This window comes from Mercenaria mercenaria, chromosome 12 (genome assembly GCF_021730395.1).
Source record: "Mercenaria mercenaria strain notata chromosome 12, MADL_Memer_1, whole genome shotgun sequence".
NCBI lineage: Eukaryota > Metazoa > Mollusca > Bivalvia > Venerida > Veneridae > Mercenaria > Mercenaria mercenaria.
Genome location: NC_069372.1, coordinates 11,794,986 through 11,815,527, shown reverse-complemented (window position 1 = coordinate 11,815,527; position 20,542 = coordinate 11,794,986). Strand labels below are relative to the sequence as shown.

Sequence of the window (20,542 nt, the reverse complement as noted above, 5' to 3'; positions counted from 1 at the left end):
AACTACATGTATCTCACAAAACAAAATGATAACACGGTCTTAACACGATCGTTTCGATACATTTGTATTGTATTTTGAGATAAAATCAGTGTTTGGGACAAAAGAGTTTTAAGTCTATAAATGCAAAAAACTAGCAATTCAAGGTTCAAAACTCCAATAACGTGTAACATGATTGATCAATGTACTTATTACTTCCAGAAGTTGAAGGGACACGATGAAAGAAGCTTTTGCTTATATATGTTTGGCTTATTTGACCTTTCGCTGGGGAAATTTGCGCTGATTCCAATCTCAGAACAGATGTTTCACTATTTGTTAACATACATATGCATATTTGATAGTCTTTTGTAAGGATTAACGGATTGGATACACAAGATATAAAGTTAATCTCGCATAGCGATGAGCAATCCGTTGCACTTGTTTATCTTATAAATTTTGATTAACTTGCATGTGACATCATTCATTATATATAGTAATACCCACATATACGACAATTACTTATTTCAAATTTTGTATTAAAATTTTATATCTTGAACGCTCTTCTTTTGATTCAGCTGTTGCATTCTTATTACCACGAAATCTTTGAACCGCTATGACAGATCATTGAAGATGTCACTTCTCTCGGCTGTGTACGTTTGATTACATACGTCACGACGTCATATGAGAAGCGTGTATTTTACTCGAAGATACCGTACGTTGTGACAATATTTACAAGCGCAACTGTAATTCAAAATATTTTGAAAGCGAGCTGCGTCAAGCTGTGCGTATCAAACTAATGTTTACCAAATATATATCAATATCGCACATTTTTGTTATTGTTTTCTTTCTCACTCCATATTCAGGTTTAGTTTTCTAATTCAGAGTTATGGCAAAGGAACAATATCAGTCGTTTTGGGTAATAAGTACAAGCTATAAACAAAAATGAAAGTGATTGTTGAGCTGATGTAGAACAATAATTCAAACAAAGCAACGAAAACCTTATGATGTATATTAAATATATGATAAATCATCGGAAACACCTTTAGCTCTCTGCTGTGACTACGTAAAAGTGGATGAATCTGTAATGCCAATATTGATATTTTTTCTAGAAAGGCATCATACAATCATAGCATGGTGTTGTGTCCCTACATATTTTGGACAATTAAAAGCTGAACACGAGTACACTGAAAAGTTTTCAGTAGAAATTTTCAAACATTATTTCGCCTTTGTAAGTTAATTTTCGAAATTATTATGTTTTATCAAATAGTATTTATAGTTTTGGAATATATGCGGAATTATTAAGGCAATATACATTTCCTGTATGATCAAATAGCCGCAATCAAATGTTTTATCTTAATTTAAAACAAATATTTACAAGATGCTTATCTGTTAGTGTTGTTGTTTTTTTCTATTTTTTTTTTTTTTATCTTAATTTAAAACAAATATTTACAAGATGCTTATCTGTTAGTGTTGTTGTTTTTTTCTATTTTTTTTTTTTTTTTTTTTTTTTGTATTTATCAAATGATATCTGAATTCTTGATTTCAATGATGATCGTGTGCTGCAATATCTAATCAAAACCACACATTGCTTATCCGTGCTTGATACGAAACAAAAGCAAAACCTATATACCATAAAGAAAATTCTGTTTTCACAGAAAATTCTGAAAGTTCAATGTTAATACATTTAAGTAAGGCTATATCTCCGTCAAGTTAATTGAGATCAAACTATTTTCAATATCTTAAAGATTTCACGAAGTAAATACTATCTCTGGAACCGACGATCTTTACCTGAGCTACAAGCAGAAAACGTTTAAAGCCATGCAAACATTTTAATTATCCCTTATGAATTATAGGAGATATATGTAGCATATGAAAGCTTTCATTTATCTGGCAAACAATACAGGTATTTAAAGCAATCAGTCATTGCGCATGGGAGAAGAATGTTTGGGAATTTGTTTATAAAGTTAATAGCATTGCACTACACTTGGGTACAGAAATATACCTAAATACAATGATAACAGCTGGCATATAACTTACAGATTATTGCTTTGTTTCGCAGTCAGTGAGGTCTTTGCCTTACTAGCAAGTCTTCACTTAAACTCGTAAATATTTGTTGATTGTCTAACTGAATAGTAAACATGTACATACGAATATACAGAATCATGCACCTTGTTTTTCTTCTTAAGAAATGGATATATACCATGCATATTCTATAACATAAGGTTCTTGTTCATGATGTCAACATTTTGTGGTGTTTTGTAAAACTTCTATTATTTTGCTGGGTTGCAAGGATCATCTTACATATATTTTTCTATATTTGTGTGCTGGTTAGTTAACATTTACCAATGTGAAATATTTCATTTATTTCTAGGCAGTGTGACTTCTGCTCCCGACTCTCTACAGATTATGATTCAAAATAACCAAGACATGCGAGAAACGAATGATTACTGACGGTCACGAATGGTACGCATGATACTTAAATTTTACTGAACGAAGAGGTTGAAATTTCATATTATACACATATGTAAGGAGAATATTAGTTAAGCTCAAGGTAATCCACCAGGTAAAGAACAATCATGAAATTATTCAATACATACCGGTATATCAACTTTACAAAGGTCTAACTGCATTATCGCAAAAATAAATTATGGAATCACAGAACACAACCAAGCAAAATAATGACAGCGTACTCGTCTATGAATAAAATTTAAACGTGCATCACCTATACTTTGTATCGCAGGCTTAAGCAAGCATCACTGTATTGAACAATAATACAGAATTGACCCAATGCTCCGAAAGGACAAGAAATAATATTTAAACGTTATAACAGAAGTAAAAAAGCAAAGATATCAAACAGGCTATCCAATCCCAAAGTGTTATTTAACGTTGAATATTTAAAGTTAGTGATATGGTAGATAAAACAAAGAGGAGAAGAGTTTTAATATTCTATTACAGAAACCTGGCCTAAAATGAAATAGATCAAAGTTGCGAAGTCCCAATAAGGACCATATTTGGTCTGCATCTGTAATTTTATTCAGATAAAATACTTTAAAAGAAAAGAACTATTCTTTATCTTTTCCAATCTCCCGCCCGTTAATTTAAAACAGATTACCCCCAAACTGTACATTACCTTCTATACTATAAAATTATACGAGTGCCAGTGTTTTAATCATATTTAATGATAACTCTAGGTTTTAACGCAATATTCTCGTCAAATTGTCATGACGAATTATTTCTTACTGGTTGTTCAACTGATTTTCGCAGAATAAGGTACATTAAATAGCTAAACTGACTGACAAAAAACGTGGTGCCATATATTGTGCTTCGCAGAATTATCGAGTATAATGTATTTATGTCACACCATTGTCGCGAAACACTGCATAACTATTCCGTTAATGTTAAAAAATAATGTGTTTTACAATATATAACAATTATCTTAAATGGGCTGCACTGGTTCTAATGCGATTCTGTCTATTTCTAGACATTGCACAGGAAATATTTTATAATCACAGATTGATAAAGGTTGAAATGTCAATAGTGTCAGTGTTGCTTTATGCGCAAAAATTATTTGTAAAATGTTATATCCAAGACGAACATTCTGCTTTAATTAATATCATAATTGTTCACAATAATTACTTTTGTCATAGTTTTTAATTATGCGATGGATGACCATTTAATATCTGTTCATTCTTACCAAAAACGTTATAATTGTATGCCATACATTTTAAATATTTATGAAACATCGTCAAATCAATAATTTTGCTATTTTAAGATGTACACCACCTTATATTTCAACATTTAGATCAGCCAAATATAATACATTCTATTTGTAGCCGTTACAGGTTGTTGATGCTAATCAAGTGTGATTTTGTCAAAGATACGAATACGTTAAATTAACCAGTGATTAATTTGACTATTCCGGCAAGTAGGTAGTACGATAGAAGTTTTGTTTGAAAACAATGAAAACTACCGAAGCTTTCAGGTGACGCGGAGTCAGTCATTGACAAACTGAAAACTAGATAGCCTGTTACAATTACAAAATGTTAAGATCAAAGCGAATTTTTTTTTATTGCATTTAGACTGTTCACAATGTAAGTTGTTGTCATACTGCTAATTTCAGTAAAAATACTAGTAGGAATAATGCACGTTGTGTTTAACGACTGCAGAAACCCGGATTATTCTTGTCCCCGTGACCGATGCATCGGGAGCTTTAAATAACTTTAACTAATAAAGAAGAAACCCTAATTTGTTAAAATATTGTACTAGCTATTTCATAAAAATGAATAAGTACGTAAGCAGAATGAATCCGACTTTGTAGTTCTAACTTATTATATCGCCTGGAGAATATGCATGCTGGTAATAGATCCAGTTACTGAATAGCGGATTGTTACTTTAATTATAATTTCAAATTATACCATATGTCGAGTATGCTCGAGACATGATTCCAAACAGTGGCTAATACATAGCAAAAATACGTTTCTGTAGTGTTTAACATCACGCTGACACAATTATAGGTCATATGGCTACTTTCCATGTTGCTGCTCATGTTTGTCTTCCAAACTCAAATAAGTAAGATGTGGCATTTCTAAAATGCGAATACAAATATTTACAGTAAACAGTCCACTGCGCATGTTTGTCTTCCAACGTTTGGGCTTAAACCATTATACAGCAAAAATTATCTTGTACGATGAACATAATTATGTGTTTTATTTTAATATTTTATCATTACATTTGCATATAAATAGCGTATCATGAATATAAACGTGGTAATTATAGTAACAGTATCATTTCATCAAACGTATTAACTAAATGCTTTGAACTTTTTATCCAACATAAACTAAACAGCCACTGAATGTATTTCTATAAACCATAATTCTTTTTAAAAATATTTGATAAATAAAATGGCATGCTGTTAATGGCAGGTTAATGAAGCTAATTTTGATAATTTCAGATTTCAGATTTTCGTTGAAGGCATAATGATGTTTAACAGTTTTACCACATCGTGATAATATGATTTACATGTTTTCAGACGCTTGGGATGTTCTTTTGCTTGTTTTCACCCATTGCAATTATAAAGTACTTGATAAGATAGATACATGATTATCTCTAACTACTTTATGACATTTTCAGGGTATCATTTACTGCAAGTTAGAGATTAAAGAAAATCAATAAATGCACAACTACAGTCACAGTTGTATATCATGTGACAGTACAATTTTTAATTTTGAAACGGAAATATCACAAATAACAATAAATATAAAAATAAGACAGGTTTGTATACACACAGAATGGCGCTTATATAAGAAATTGTCAGGAAAAAAATCATGCATATATTTTCAAATAAACAGATAGCGGTGATGCGTAGACCAGAATATCTCTTTCAAAAAAAATATTTATTAGTTTTAAAAGGGACGGATACTGTTGACAAACTTAAGGTAATTGAATGGAACTTTCAACATGTTGAAACAAATCTTAGCAGAAATAAATGATATTGAATAAGAAAAATAGTGAATGCGTATTCGCTTATAATTCTCTAAGTAAGATAATTTTTAGAACATTTAACCTCCTGCTGAAATTGGCGAACAAGTGTCAAATATAACAAGATAAAAGTGTTACTAATGTTTTCCTGGAACAACATATTATTGTCTTAGCTTGATGTTAATGTAAAGACGTGCTTAAAGATATGTGTTGCTCAAAGATATGTTATATTATTCTGTAAAATACGGAAAGTACAAATTGTTCTTTTTGAATGTATATTGTATTTCGCGCATTTAATCACTTACACTTAATAGGCTAAGTCGATTTTTGTATCTTTGTTGACAAATTCATTTCGTTTTCTTTAGATAACGGCCAACAATATCAAAGTTTAAAAACTCAGTTTTTGTATAGAAATGAAAGCTATAGATATATTATGATACTAATTCACGTAGTCTCAGTCGAATTTTTGAGGTCTTGTCAAAAGTCAAATTCTATGTCCGTGTCATATTTACTGTAAATGACATTCTAGAAAAGGAAATCAAGATAAAGTCACTTCTAGATGAATAATGTGTAAATTACACATTTGTAACTTAAACACGATTCATAAGGAAAAGATTCATTTTATACTAGTATTACTTTTTTACTTCTGAACTGTATTCATTTGTTCATATCGTATCACATCATATAGATATTTCTGAAATAATTGTGTCTTCAGACAACTTTGATATAATGATAACGAACATAATTAAGAAGGTGTCTATCGTGGAATTTTGAAGACTTAATGACGACATGGTATATATCCACTATACCCCGTGTCAAGTATAGTTCAAACAAATAAATTTGGAATCTCTGATAAATTTCCAGACATTAATCATAAGATTTTTGACAGAAAAATAACACAATATGGCATTTATTGCATTTATTACCAGAATGGCGAAGCAGACAAAACTTTCCCAGTGCCTAGCAAAACATTTTTATATCTTTTCTGGATATAAGTAAACTATGTAGCATGTGATAGTCTTCAAAGGTCTGGCAGATAATCCAGAAATTTAACGTAATCTTCCATAGTGCTTGGAGGAAGAACTTTGGTAAATTGTTTATCGTGCTGTTAACATTGTACTGGCATGTTAACTTGAATTGAGGTAGATAATAAAAAGATATTGGTAACATTTGGCGTATAACTTCAAGATTATAACCCTGTTCTGAAATGTATTGTGCACTTGTTTTGGAGCATAGATAAAACGGTGCTCATCTATAAGTGTTATGACCTATTGTCCCTCTTAGTTTATATCTATAATATTTGATGTTGTCTTTCATTGTTCAGGCAAGGCTTAAATACAAAAAAAAAGATAGGAATGAATTAACAAACAAATCGGTATAAAATGGAATTGTGTATATATTGTAATTGTTGTTAACTTTAAACATTAAGAGATCCCGTCAGGTGTTAAGGGTCTGGTCGCACTACGTTTTTAGAATGTATTAAAGTGGTAACATACGTAGAAAAACGTATCAAATGCGATTATTACACATGACGATGATTTCTTCAGACACTTTTGCATCAAGCAAAACAAACGAGAGGTGTATTTAAACGTGCTCAAAATGTTTGAGAAACGTATTACAATGTACAGATACCTGGCTGTCATCTACGAACTAAAACGTATTAAATAATTTTAACTACGTCTTTACTACGCCTTGCTACGTTTGATAGGTACTGATTGGTATTGCTTCGTATTTGTACGTATCATTGTGAGTAGCTACGTTTGACGACGGTTTTGGTTTTTGACACTTCCTAGCAATCCCAAGCAAAACGTACTGACTCTAAGTAAAATAAAACGAATGGTAGCGGATATTTTAAAACGTGTTCGTCTTTATTTGAAGCGTGGAAATCGCTTTGTTGACCATCTTGCCGTCTGTCAGACCGGGCAACACGTAGTAAAACGTTTTGGAGAGTAACTAGAAACGTAAGTAATACCTTATATCCCTATAATGAGGAAAATTTGGCAGTCTGCACGGACGGGAATGTAGAAATATCTGGCCCTTAATACCGGACAGTGTGACTTGGATTTGTAACATGTGTAAATGTGGAGTTATGCTCAACCCAGGGCTAGCGGGCGTGGGTGGCTGCATGCATTTTCACTACCGTCCATGAACAGGACTTGCAACATTTTCATCCTTCTGAAACTGTCAACGTTCATTTGACAGTCGGTTTCTTACACTGTAAGGATGAAATCATACCAACTGTCTGTTAATTATCGGAACAGCATGTCCCAAAGATTTAAAAGTGCGTTTGGAGACCAGTCTTAAATGGCTTCTCTTGACTTGTAATTTCTGTTGGTCTTGAGAACAATTATATTATTAATCTGTGGTAATATTGAATTCAAAGACGTTTCTTCAACCTTAATTGTAGAACTCTGTAGCCATGTTATGTATTAACGTGAAATTTACGACAGAAATGTTTATAATAATGTAGAACTAATATAGTTTAATATTATTTTTTCGGCCTCGCACAAAATTGACTATCTGTGTGTTTTATGTGGAAGATGTTACATGTACAGTGAAAATGTATATATGATCCTTTGGAAACATAGAATACAACATAGCTAAGAAATAACAAAGTTGGTTTCGAAAAATATTTTCATAGAGTCAACGGTTTTACGTATACTATAGATTAGGTCTAAATGAAATGTCTGACAATTACCAAGTATAGAATATCATTAGCGTTCACTTGTAATTTTACATTTATCTTTTTAATAAGAGATCATTTCTCTTTCGGAAATTCGTAACACTTTGATTTAGACAAATGTTTGGATACATTGAATAAATATTCTTCCGCAGTAATGAGATATTTATTACAAGGAGTAAATTTTGTCATCGTTTTCCTATAATAGTATTATTTATATATAAGATAATATATCGTATAATTAGATTGTAATATGCGTTTACGGCGTGTCTACTTGCCATAATGACACATCTAGTGTAATAGTGGTCCGAGGATTTTGGCCGGAGATCCAATGTACTATAAAGGCAAACCCTAGCCGTTTCTTGACCTTTCTATTAATATACAATTCGATGTGACACCGACATCAGAACGCGATTGTATTCAACTAGGGACAAAAAGTATGCCAAACATGTGGCAATATCACTCGAGCAAGTTAAATGGTATTTGTCTTATCTTAAGGTAAATGTGTTACTACTCAAAGTAAAGTATGTGATAAATATCAAGACTGACATAAATCGTAAAATGAAGTTTGTACCCCTTACGGTCGTGACTTTTGCTTTTACCAAGCGAACTGCAAATAAAACAGAAGCGTTAACATCGCCGTTAAGGCGTATAATTCATGATTGAAGTGTGCAATGAGTCATAGGTTTGTGATGATGTTTGACGTCTTCAATGACTCATTTTGGACGCTTTCAGAAAACTTGTCAAGATTGAATTCAAGACGGGATGTACGTCCTGTGGCACAGTTGCACGATAATGTAATACTAGTGAATGTTCGGTGTGTCGTAAAACCGATTCGGAGTGTTGAATTGATTAAAGAACGCTTCTGTTTGATACTATTTCGATTCAAATCTGTCTTCTTTGTGGAATAATAGGTCAACTAATATTTCTTTCTATTTTTTGGCACCTTTCGTATGTATTATCAAAATTATTTATTAAACAAGAATAACAAATATACTCGAACGAAAAATATAAAACGAAGGTGATATCTTTAATACATTGTTAATTAAACACATTGCTTTTCTAAGCATTTCCTAATGTTTCGGTAAGTTTTATTGAGTTATCGGCTGAGTTAACATTTTGATCTATTCTCAGTTGGCTTTTTGTTTGTTTTCTCTCCAGTCACTTTATACTGTAACTGCTTTCAGATCAGCTGATGGAAAAAATGTAAATATTACTACTAAATACATAAACATCAGCTTATCTTAAACGGTTTATATAAGTTGTTCGTCACGAATCATATTTTAATTATCAATTTAGACAGAATATAATAGCGCCTTGTGGTATCCACGCCGGGGAAAATACACTAGAGTCAAATACATTATTGCAGATCAAGTTTATTTGAATTTTAATTATAAGTCTCACTTCATTTGTTACGAGAAATTTAATTGGTCGAAAGAGATCATGTGACCCGAGTTTATACCAAGATAAATTAGAGTCTCAATGTCACATTTGCAATGTGAATTGTTTTATTGCCATCAAAAAGACATACATTAGTTAAGATAACAGTCAAAACACCACATTAATATTATCATTAAAGAGTTATGTTTCTTGTGCCAGTTTTTGTGTTTTATTAGCTCACCTGAGCAATGCTCAGGTGAGTTTTTCTGAACACTCGATGTCCGGCGTCTGTCTGTCGTCTGTCTGTCCGTCAACATTTAGCTTGTGTATGCGAGAGAGGCTGTATTTCTCAACTGATCTTCATGAAAGTTTGTCAGAATGATTACCTTGATAAAATCTAGGCCGATTTTGAAAATGGGTCATCTGGGATCAAAAACTAGGTCACTATGTCAAATCAAAGAAAAACATTGTGTATGCGATAGAGGCTGTATTTTTCAATTAATCTTCATGAATTTTGGTCAGAATGATAACCTTGATGAAATCTAGGCCGAGTTTGAAAATGGGTCATCTGGGATCAAAAACTAGGTCCCTAGGTCAAATCAAAGAAAAACCTTGTGTATGCGATAGAGGCTATAATTTTCAATTGATCTTCATGAAATTCAGTCAGAATAATTGCCTTGATAAAATCTTAATCAAGTTTGAATATGGATTATCTTGAGTGAAAAATTAGGTCACTAGGTCAAATCAAAGAAAAACATTGTGTACTTGATAGAGGCTGTATTTTTCAATTGATCTTTATGAAATTTGGTCAGAATTATTGCCTTGATAAAATCTAGGTTGAGTTTGGTTATTGATCATCTGTGGTCAAAAACTAGGTCACTAGGTCAAATCAAAGAAAAACCTTGTGTGTGCAATAGAGGCTGTATTTTTCAATTGATCTTCATGAAATTTGGTCAGAATGATTGCCTTGATGATATCTAGGTCAAATTTGAATATGGGTCATCTGAGATCAAAACCTAGGTCACTAGGTCAAATCAAAGGAAAACCTTGTGTGTGTGATAGAGGCTGTATTTTTTAATTGATCTTCATGAAATTTGGTCAGAATGATTGCCTTGATAAAATCTAGGTCAAGTTAGAATATGGGTCGTCTGGGGTTAAAAACTAGGTCATTAGGTCAAATAAAATAAATACTTGTGTTTGCTCCAATTTTAAAGATACTAAGTCAGAATATTTTTTCCATGCAATCACTAGGTCTATGTTTACACTGTTACGGTGTATTACGGTGTGTTTCTCAGGTGAGCGACCTAGGGCCATCTTGGCCCTCTTGTTATATCACTACTGTTTTTATACACCCAAAAAAACAAAGTTTTTGTTTTGTTTTTTGTTGTTTTTTTTTTGGGGGGGGGGGGGGGGGGGGGGGGGGGGGGGTAGATAGGAGTGAGCTTGTCGGTCGGTCGGTCTGTCGGTCCTTTGGTTTTCATGGTTTCCGGACAATAACCCATGAAAGGCTTGATTGATTTAAATATGTTTTGGTACACAGATGTTAAATCAGAATATACAGGTCAAGTTCGATGTCAGTAGGTCAAAGGTCAAGGTCACAGTAACCCTGAACTGAACAGTAAAACGGTTTCCGGATGATAACTTGAGAACGCTTGGGCCTATGATAATAAATATTTGTACACAGGTGTAACATGATAAAATACAGGTCAAGTTTGACTTTGAAGTCAAGGTCACAATGACACGGAACAGTTAAACGGTTTTCCGGATGATAACTTGAGAACGCTTTGGCCTAGGGTCGTGAAAACTGGTAGGGTGGTTGGTCATGACCAGCAGATAACCCCTATTGATTTTGATGTCAGTAGGTTAAAGATCAAGCAAGTTCGGCTTTGACATTGGATTAGTTCTGTGACAAGGCCATATTATGGGGGAGATAATTCGTCACTCGTTCATTACAATTACATGCATTAAGAGACCATCTAAGGGAAGTGCAATTATGGAAAATGGTCTTTCAACACAAATGGTCTCTTAATACAGCATGATATGTTCTAACAGCACAAAAAGGTTGAAAAAGTGATCTCTTAATGCAAGGGGTTACTCAAAAGACGTGGTTTTTCGAGCACGTTTGAATCTTTTTATTTAGTTATTTTGATCCATTAGATGATGTCGTCCTTTGAAAATGCTTCACATAATAAATATCACTCTTTAATCCTGTTCAAACTAATACGTTTCTCTCTTCTTGAAGTTTATATACAGTATGAATTATGAATAGGTGTACAAAAGATGATAAAAATAAACCATTTTTATCATAATTTCAAGCATAACACTTTCAAATGCCTAGCAAAAAGTATCTTTTCGTGATATGAGAGGAATATGTAGCATCTGATAGTCTTTGGAGTTTTGGCAAATAATCCAGAAATTTAACATAATTCGCTATAGCGTTTGGGGAAAAAAAAGGTAAATTGTTTACAATATTAACATTGCACTGGCATGTGAATTTGGTTCCATGAAGATAAAAAATATTGATATTGAGTACATTTGGCATAAATTAAAGACTATTATAGACTATTATTTTCTTGTTAGATATATTGTATATGTGGTCTGGCGCTTTGGCATTTTAATAACCGGTCAGCTGTTAGCATTTACGACCTATTTTCTCGTTTATTAATCAATAACGTTGGTAGAGTTGTTAAGCAGCAACATTTCAATACTAAAAGACCAACCATAACCTAATGACCAAATTTTCCCTCCCACATGAACTTCTTGAAAAGTATACTGATATTACCGGTATAATAAAGATTTACTACAAGACAAAAGGTAGACAATTTTGGCCGTGGCGGATTTAACGTGTTTTCACAACTTCACCTGTACATTTATTTAATCAAGCTCTTTTTAGTATAGTTTTTAAACTGAGCGACATAACTACCTTTTTCTGGAGAAAAGTTAGGCCTGAACTCAATACATCAGATACTGTATATACTGCTACCTTCATTCAATAAAATGTTAAGACATTAAACACATTGCTTTGGCCTAAAATATGTCGTTAGATACTATCTATTTACAATTTATCATATTAGGCCTAAAAATATCTTTGTTTCCGGTTACAAGCTCAAAAAATTAGGGTAGGTAGGTCGGAATTTTTTTTTTTTTTTTTTTTTTGAATTTTTTTTTATTAAGTGAGACTTTTGTGTCAAAAAATGAATACAAATGCCTTAAGAGCATCAGTAAGTTGATTTCTAACATCACTGACCATGTTTATAGCATAGAAAGTGCTATTTTGCAACTTTTTTTTTTAATGTTGAAAAACATATTCTCCAAGGCCATAAAAAACATTTAGGGTCGGGCCAAAAATTTAGGGTAGGTCGGGATACCGGAAACAAACAATTTTTTACGCCTAAATACTAGTATATATGGGTATTTTTCATGCATGTATAATTACTATCATGGAAATACAAAAGAAAACAGTTATTCTTTAAGTTATTAAAATTTACTGAAAGAGCATGTAACGGATATTGCACGTATACATGGTTTATCGGCCACGCGTAAATTTTCTTGCTGAAATGATGTTTTTTGTCTAGTGGCTAAAAGATTCATGGTAAAACCTATAAATTGTACTTGTTTTCCGTTGTTGTTCATTCAATGGAGTATCGTTTCCATATTCACAAAGCATGCAAATACTCTTTCTATTTATTATTTATGAAGCACAATCATATATGCCATAGCCTGATGAGGTGAACAATAATTAAACTTCCAATTCAATAAAGACAGTGGTAAATAAATGATGAGTATTTCAACAGGAACAAGACCGGGAAAGATAAAAGTAAATAGCCCTTGGTGAAAAGATACAAACGGTCGATCATTTCATTTTATATGCCATGCGGTTTCATTTGTCAGCTCCCTAAATGATACTAATCATATTAAAATGATGAAAACGTACTAGGCATTTCCAACATAACAAATACGTGAAAATATACCATGATGAAGGCAATGTAGTGACATTTGAGACTTAAGAGATCAAAACTAGTTATATTTGTATAATAGAAATATGTGCACATTTCGAAAGGGTTAAAATATGTGTGCACAAGTTCATATATTCTTCATTTAACTTGTAATTGTTTTGATTTCTTTGAAGCTATCCACGATTAATCTTGATTTTTGTGTATTTTAAGAAAATATTTAAATACTCAGTTTCCAAATATTATACTTTACCACAAATAATATCATTACAGACGGTGTTTCACGAAAGCGATGCATTTTGAAAACTGTATTCTAGCATAAAACTGCTGTTCTTGTCACTTTTCGGGGGTGTTTTAACAGGAGAGAAAACGTGTGTTAACAGAGAGATTCTCGCGCTCGCGTGCTGTTATAACACCTTTTTATATATGCGCGTTCCGTGGCAAAGCGTAAACGTATTACGGCCCCAAAGCGGATAATTCAAAACGAAATGACGTCAACGTAAAAAAACAACTCAGACATTCCCGCGCATTTCGTGGAAATTTAATGACGTTGAGTGACAATGTATTCATTTATCAGTTTTTACGCGTTTTATGCTAGAATAGCGTTAGCGCAAGTTTATTTCGTGTTATAACATCTGCAGAATCCATCGGGATTCTGCAGATGTTATAACACGGAAAAACATGCGTTATCCCTACAGTGTTTCAATCTAGCGATGCGTTTTGAATCCTGACAATGTTGTATTCAAGCGATGTATTGCGTTTCATTCAAGCTCCGAATAAACCTCGTCATAAAAACATGTTATTTATGTAAGTAGAGAAATAAAACGATGATAAAAGTGTTTATAGTAAAATGTATCTGATAATAAATCTTGCGCAATTCAAACAAAATGGAAAATGTGGAATATATTCAAACTGGCGACGAAACCAAAGAAATAAAAAAAACTGTACCTAGGCATACATTATCTTTTTCCACTTAGTATGTACGGTATTCATGAAAAAAACACCATATTTGCCTTTAAACGCCAATTGATTAAAACAATCTATTTCCTTCCACAACACACTATTTTGTACACCTGTTATGATTGGTTTTCAAAGTTTGCTTCCATTTTGTTAGAATTGCTGTAAGAAATAGACTTAAGACCAGTATTCAAATTTATCACACGGAACATTTTCACGTGTTAATTGTAGCTTTACTTGTCGACAAATTCAACATCTTCATGAAACATTTGCGTTCCGTCATCTGTTTTTTTAGGTATATATTTTTACAAAAACATCACAGGGTTTTAAGGAATGTAAATATACATGTTGCATGGTCAAGTATGCATGCCTGTTCTTCATGCTGTTTAATGAGTGTTATGTATGTCCTGTATTGACCTCCGTAGTTGTATTTTGTGTTTAGTCCGTTATCGTTTTCCGTAGTATTGTTTTAGTATTACATCATGTTTAAGCATTACTCTCAGTCCTGTAAACCTCATATAAACGAACCTATACATATGTCATTTATTTATACTGCACTACCTAATTATGAACCACATGGATGGGCCCCTCTAATTTCCGATTCCCCGGCAAATTTGCTCAACACATGCGTACTTGAAATAACAAATTTATGGCACAGGAAACAGCTATTGTCTATGACAATATAATATTTTGAATGGCTCAAATATGTGTATTTGCAGACCCGGTTACCTTACTTAAGTTCCGAGTCTAGAAATCACGAGCAGGACAAGATTAGACAGGTTTCCTTTTGCAATGCGCCATATAAAAGTGCCAAATATTCGAAGGCGTTATGATTTTATGTGCATTTTTGGGTTACAGTCAAACCTGTGTTAAAGACAACATCTGAACAGAGACCACCTGGCTCTAAAGACCACATGTTTTGTTTCCCATTGTAACATTTACAGTGTATTTAAACCTCCCAAAAAAAGACCACATTTTTGCTTTCCCAAGGGTGGTCTTTATAGACAGGTTTGATTGTATATAGATTTTTTTATTAAACATTCATCATTCTCATTTACGCTTAGTAGCTTTTGCAAAAGTGCTCACAAAATTGATGTCAGGAAAACCGATTTCTTTTTATATTAGAACACCTTGATGAATAAATTCATTAAAGAGGTAACTAAGACAATGGCAAATTAATTATGATATCCGGTACCAACTATAAACAAGTTGAAAATGAGCAGAACGGGTTTCACTCAGAATGGTGTCAAACACATTTTAGCCCCTTTCTGTTACGCGTTTCACATTTTGTATGTGTCTTATTGTCTTATTTGCCATTATGGAGATATTCAGCCTCTCTAGCTCAAATGCTGTAACATGTATTCATTCAACTTACTGTTTATAAAAAAAACCATATGTTTCGTATCTCGATTCAGCGCGATAAATATCGATGACGTTAATACCTTTCAAAAGGCTAATTATAAAAGTAAACGTTGGAACAATACTTGTTTTCATGTCTTTAAACAGATAACACTTCATTAGGACCAAAGAAATAAAAAGCAATTAACTCGGTTTAGAAAGGAGTAAGCAACATGTGGCCAGTTGGTATAATTGTACTTTCTATTCAAGTAAATAGTATATTATGTGGAATTACCTTTTCATATAAGCAATATCATTTGATTAAAGAAAAGTCATTTTAGTAATGTAAATATATTCAGTTTATTTTTTGCCAAATATGTTTTACGTTATCGAATGGATGGACAACTGATTCAACTGAAGGATATTTTAAATGTGTTCTTTTTATGATTGTGTACATGTGAGTAATGCAGCTTAACAGGTTTGTTTGTTCGTTTGTTTTGTTGGAATTGTGAAATGATTTGTAAGACCAATGTGCCTCTCTTGGCATTATTTGAAGCATACATGGGCACTGACTAGAACCGCCGACTTCCGGCAAGACTAGCTGCTGAATCACTCACATAGGGAGACATCTTAGATTATTATGTCTAACGGACTGTTAGCTTAATTACTTTTGTAATTGACTTATATAAATTGTTAAGGTGGTGCTAATGTAGAACTTGATTAATCCCTTATTTTCTATACTTAAGGACCGACAAATAAAAAAGATAAGGTCATTTGCTTGATTTTGTTCTTAATTGATATGGAATTTTGACCTCATGCAAATTTTGATACTTGAAGTCGGTGGGAAGGTTAAATTTTTGATGACATTTTTTTTTCTTTAGTGTTTACATTTATGAAGTTTCTCAAAGTCGTCACTAAACGTATTTTCTGTTATATCGTCAAATGAAATACATAGGTCCGTGTAGTTTAATTTTGAGATATATGCTTACGATTAACCGTGCAAAAGCTGACTTTTAGACACTTTTTGGAAGTTCATCAATTGTCAGTGTTGTTGTAATATTAATTTATGTGTTAGTAAATTAATTAAATTGCCTTCAGTTAGGCTTCATTGTACGTTTTCTGGATACATGCTGTAACATCATTACGTCCAGTTCATCAAACGTACAAAAACACGTTAAAATATCAATAATTGAATAAAAGGATAGAAATTATCGAATAAAAGGATAGAACATTTTTAAACCAAAATATTAACTTCAATATAATGGGATATATTGTGCCTGGTCTATTTAGATAACTGTCACATTAGTATGATTTATTTATTATCTATTTTAGAGTTGATTTAATGGAACCAAATCTCTTTTATATAGTTCTATTTTTCTTATAGTTTTCAATATGCAGGAGAACCAATCAAAGATTAAAGTCGACATTTCTGATTTGAATATCAATTGTTATTTTAGAAAACGCATGGATATTATTACAGCATAACATTTCTGAGTATCGGAAACATACATTGCTTCGTAGAAATAGTATGAACACATGAAGTTTATAAGAAGGGACTCGATGTAATATATAATGCGGTTAAATACCATTGTTGGTTTACTTAGTTAATTTTAAAAAAAAAATGGTGTTGCAGTATTGTATTCTGTCGATGGACATTCTGATTTTGCAAATAAACGAAAGAAAACATTTGGTTTGAATCGTAGCTAACTGTATTACTGCCTTTTTCGTGTATGTTATAGGATATTTACCCGTGCAATAACGATGTAAGTTTTCTACATTATAATCAACCATAATAAAAAGTAGAAATTTATAGAATCTTGGCTTAAAGTTACTTTATAATTGTTCGCTATGTAGAATGGCAGATTTGTCTCGTCATGATGCAAGCGATAGACAGACATACGTAATTCGTCGGTATAAATATTTAAAAACTAGCTGAAACACATAATCCATTTGGCAATATATGTATGCCTGTAGCAGAATAGAAATTCTTTCGGTATGAGAAGACTAAGCAATTTCATAAATTCATGTCGTAGCCAGTCAGGCTATATACACCATTTGTTATTATATCCTCATAGTAATGCAGCCTTAATTGATTTCTCGTGTTGCTTTTCTGGTTTAAAAGTATTTCTAATTAGTAAACGGTTTTGTTGTATGTTAGATATAAACTAATTTACTGTCAGGCTGATATTCCATGAACACAATAGAAAATTGCATTAGCATTCGTTGCAGCTATTTGCAGGTTTTATTTTTTTTTTCAGTTTAGCCAGCTTTATTAACAAACTTTACAATAATGTTCTATGACTGAAATTGATTAGTAGATAGCACACTACATATCATTTAAATAGCAATACAGTTGGAAGAATATTTATTTTCTCATTTCGTGCCACTCAATTAAATGTTAATTACAGGTTCCAATCACTGATAATTACTTTAATGTTTATGGTCATTTACTGAATTTTAATCGAGACAAGACATTTATTGCTTCGTGAAATATGAAATATTCAAAATGTCATATTTTCTACTTATTTACTCAAGAATTGTCTTCACCTTACAAAATTTTTGAATGGTGAGAATAATTTCAATTGAAATCATATGGTCATGTCAAGTAGCATGAGTTCTTTTTTAAACAAATGTCCTTTGATTGCATGACTTATAACCAAAAAAATGATAGTTTTTGCTACTTACGTACTACAGTATAAAAACACAGGACAGGATAGTAATTTTCTATAATTGTCTATATGGTCCCTCTGGACAGCGTCAGTCAAGTCATTCGGTGGTTTCTATTCATACATGATTATCATCAAATAAAAATGTTTGCCAGCATTTAAGCGATTTTGTTCTTTCTGTTGGGTCGCGTGAATGATTACTACAGATAAATCAAATCGGCCTTATGTTGATGTTTGCATTGAACACAGTTATTTAACACTCAGTGCGGAATAATGACTTGTTACACAGGTACGATCATGTTTTAACGTTGTTATTACATGCAATTGATATATACAGAAATGAACTTTATATTTCAGCTGGATTACTTTCCTTAACATTTTTGTTATCTTCATAGTTTCATCATTTAAGAATGTATGAAACACTATAAGCATTATTGGGGCATTTTTTTTAAAATACGGCAGTTCACCGCCCAATTTGAATTAAAAGAACGTCAGGTGTCCCTCGGTATCTAAATGACATATAGCTACCTTCCCTAGTTGGTTAAAAGAAATGTATTCTAAGGATATTGATGCCGTAGCACATTGACTACAAAACATATATACTGAAGTTAAGGACTGAAAAAGAAATAATTATGGCATATTTACTTCACCTTTAAACAATCTAATATTACATCTTTTTTGTAATCGTGAAAGTTTGTACTAAGGTATTAATATATTAAAACCTTAGCCCGGTCACGAAAAATGCAAAGCAACTTTGACCTCTAAGAATGATCTTGACCTTTGATATTATGGAAACTTAATCTTGTACTGACACATCGTATTATTATAGTGAATGTTTGTGCAAGTTATATGAATATCCATCTATATGTATGAAAAAAACATCACAATTTATGACTGAACAAGCAGAAATAAGTTATACCTCTAACCTTTAAGTGTGACCGTGACATTGGTTTGAGCTAGGGTCTAGGTCTTTCATATAACACGTCATCTAGTAATGCTTAATGTTCATGCGTAGTTTTTTAAATATCTATGCCTGCATGAATATGTTACAGAGTGGACAAAAATGACTTTATCCTTTGACCCTTAAGTTTGACCTTGACCTTTAAGGTAAGGGATTGGAGCTTAAATGCGACATGTCAGTCGTCTTGTTATGGCGAATAATTGTGCTAACATTATGAATATGAGTACATGCAAACTTGTAAAACAGTAGTTGAAGTACAGTACTGTATCATAACATTAAACATTTTGTTAAGCTAGTCAATTACCATAGAATCCAACATAAATAATAATAATCAATATCATATCAGTTTATACCTGTTATAGCTGCGGACATCGAACCCTGCCTGGGTGTGCTTTCAGAGAAAATTGTTGTTTGTTGTTTGTCTGAGAGGAAATCTACTGTATTATTATTATCATATTTCATTGTATGTAATTTATATAATATATAAAGTATCAAATATACCAGTTTTATTGAATTTCTGATTAGTGGGACTCATTTTCGAGTCAATTGTGTATTAGTTAGGACGTTGACACGATAATGAAAAAATACATGTACGAGTTGTTGTGATAGAAAAGCGACCGCAATAACGATGATATGATTTTCTCAAGTGAAAATCTGCTGTATGACTGTTTGTGAGACTACTTATTATAAAAGACCATTTAAGTTACTTTAATGAATATTACCCTTCGTGTCTTATTCGAGGTTGTTTTTATTACCATCTACTCTCTGTAAATTTCTTAATATATTATTTAGTGTAAAGGTGGTTTAAAGTTCCATGCGTAAGTTGTAAACATAAACATAAACTATATTAAAACTAATGTAATGAAATCGCGGGAGGTGTGGGGGATGCGTCTTTGTAGTTCTCTTAATTTGTTTTAAAATGTAAAGATGGTGTATATATCCATGCGTAAATTGTAAACATTGACCATTTTCAAAACATTAATCGTACACTTAGTCTAATGAAATAAAAGCAAAATATCCAAAGGGCACTAACGCCCTTTTCCTTTATTACAGGCAAGAATACCATTCTTAAACTCCGTTACTGGGTGTTTCGTTGTTCCTTTCAACAAGCGCAAAACGTTCAGCGACAGAAGTTTTGGTACTGTTGGACCTA

General features: G+C 32.3%; 1 protein-coding gene across 4 annotated transcripts in view; it reads left to right on the top strand.

The window, feature by feature from the left end:
* Window positions 1-20,542, top strand: part of LOC123534136 (potassium channel subfamily K member 18-like) — a 151,122-nt gene that overhangs the window by 94,249 nt on the left and 36,331 nt on the right. The window contains exon 1 of one of the 4 annotated variants that reach the window (XM_053519209.1): window positions 15,980-16,004. The exons of 2 other annotated variants lie outside the window; for them this stretch is intronic. The gene's annotated coding sequence lies outside the window, so the exon portion shown is untranslated. Of the gene's footprint in view, window positions 1-15,979; window positions 16,005-17,500; window positions 17,526-20,542 lie in introns of those variants that run through there. One more of the 4 variants, XM_053519208.1, reaches the window with a different exon arrangement.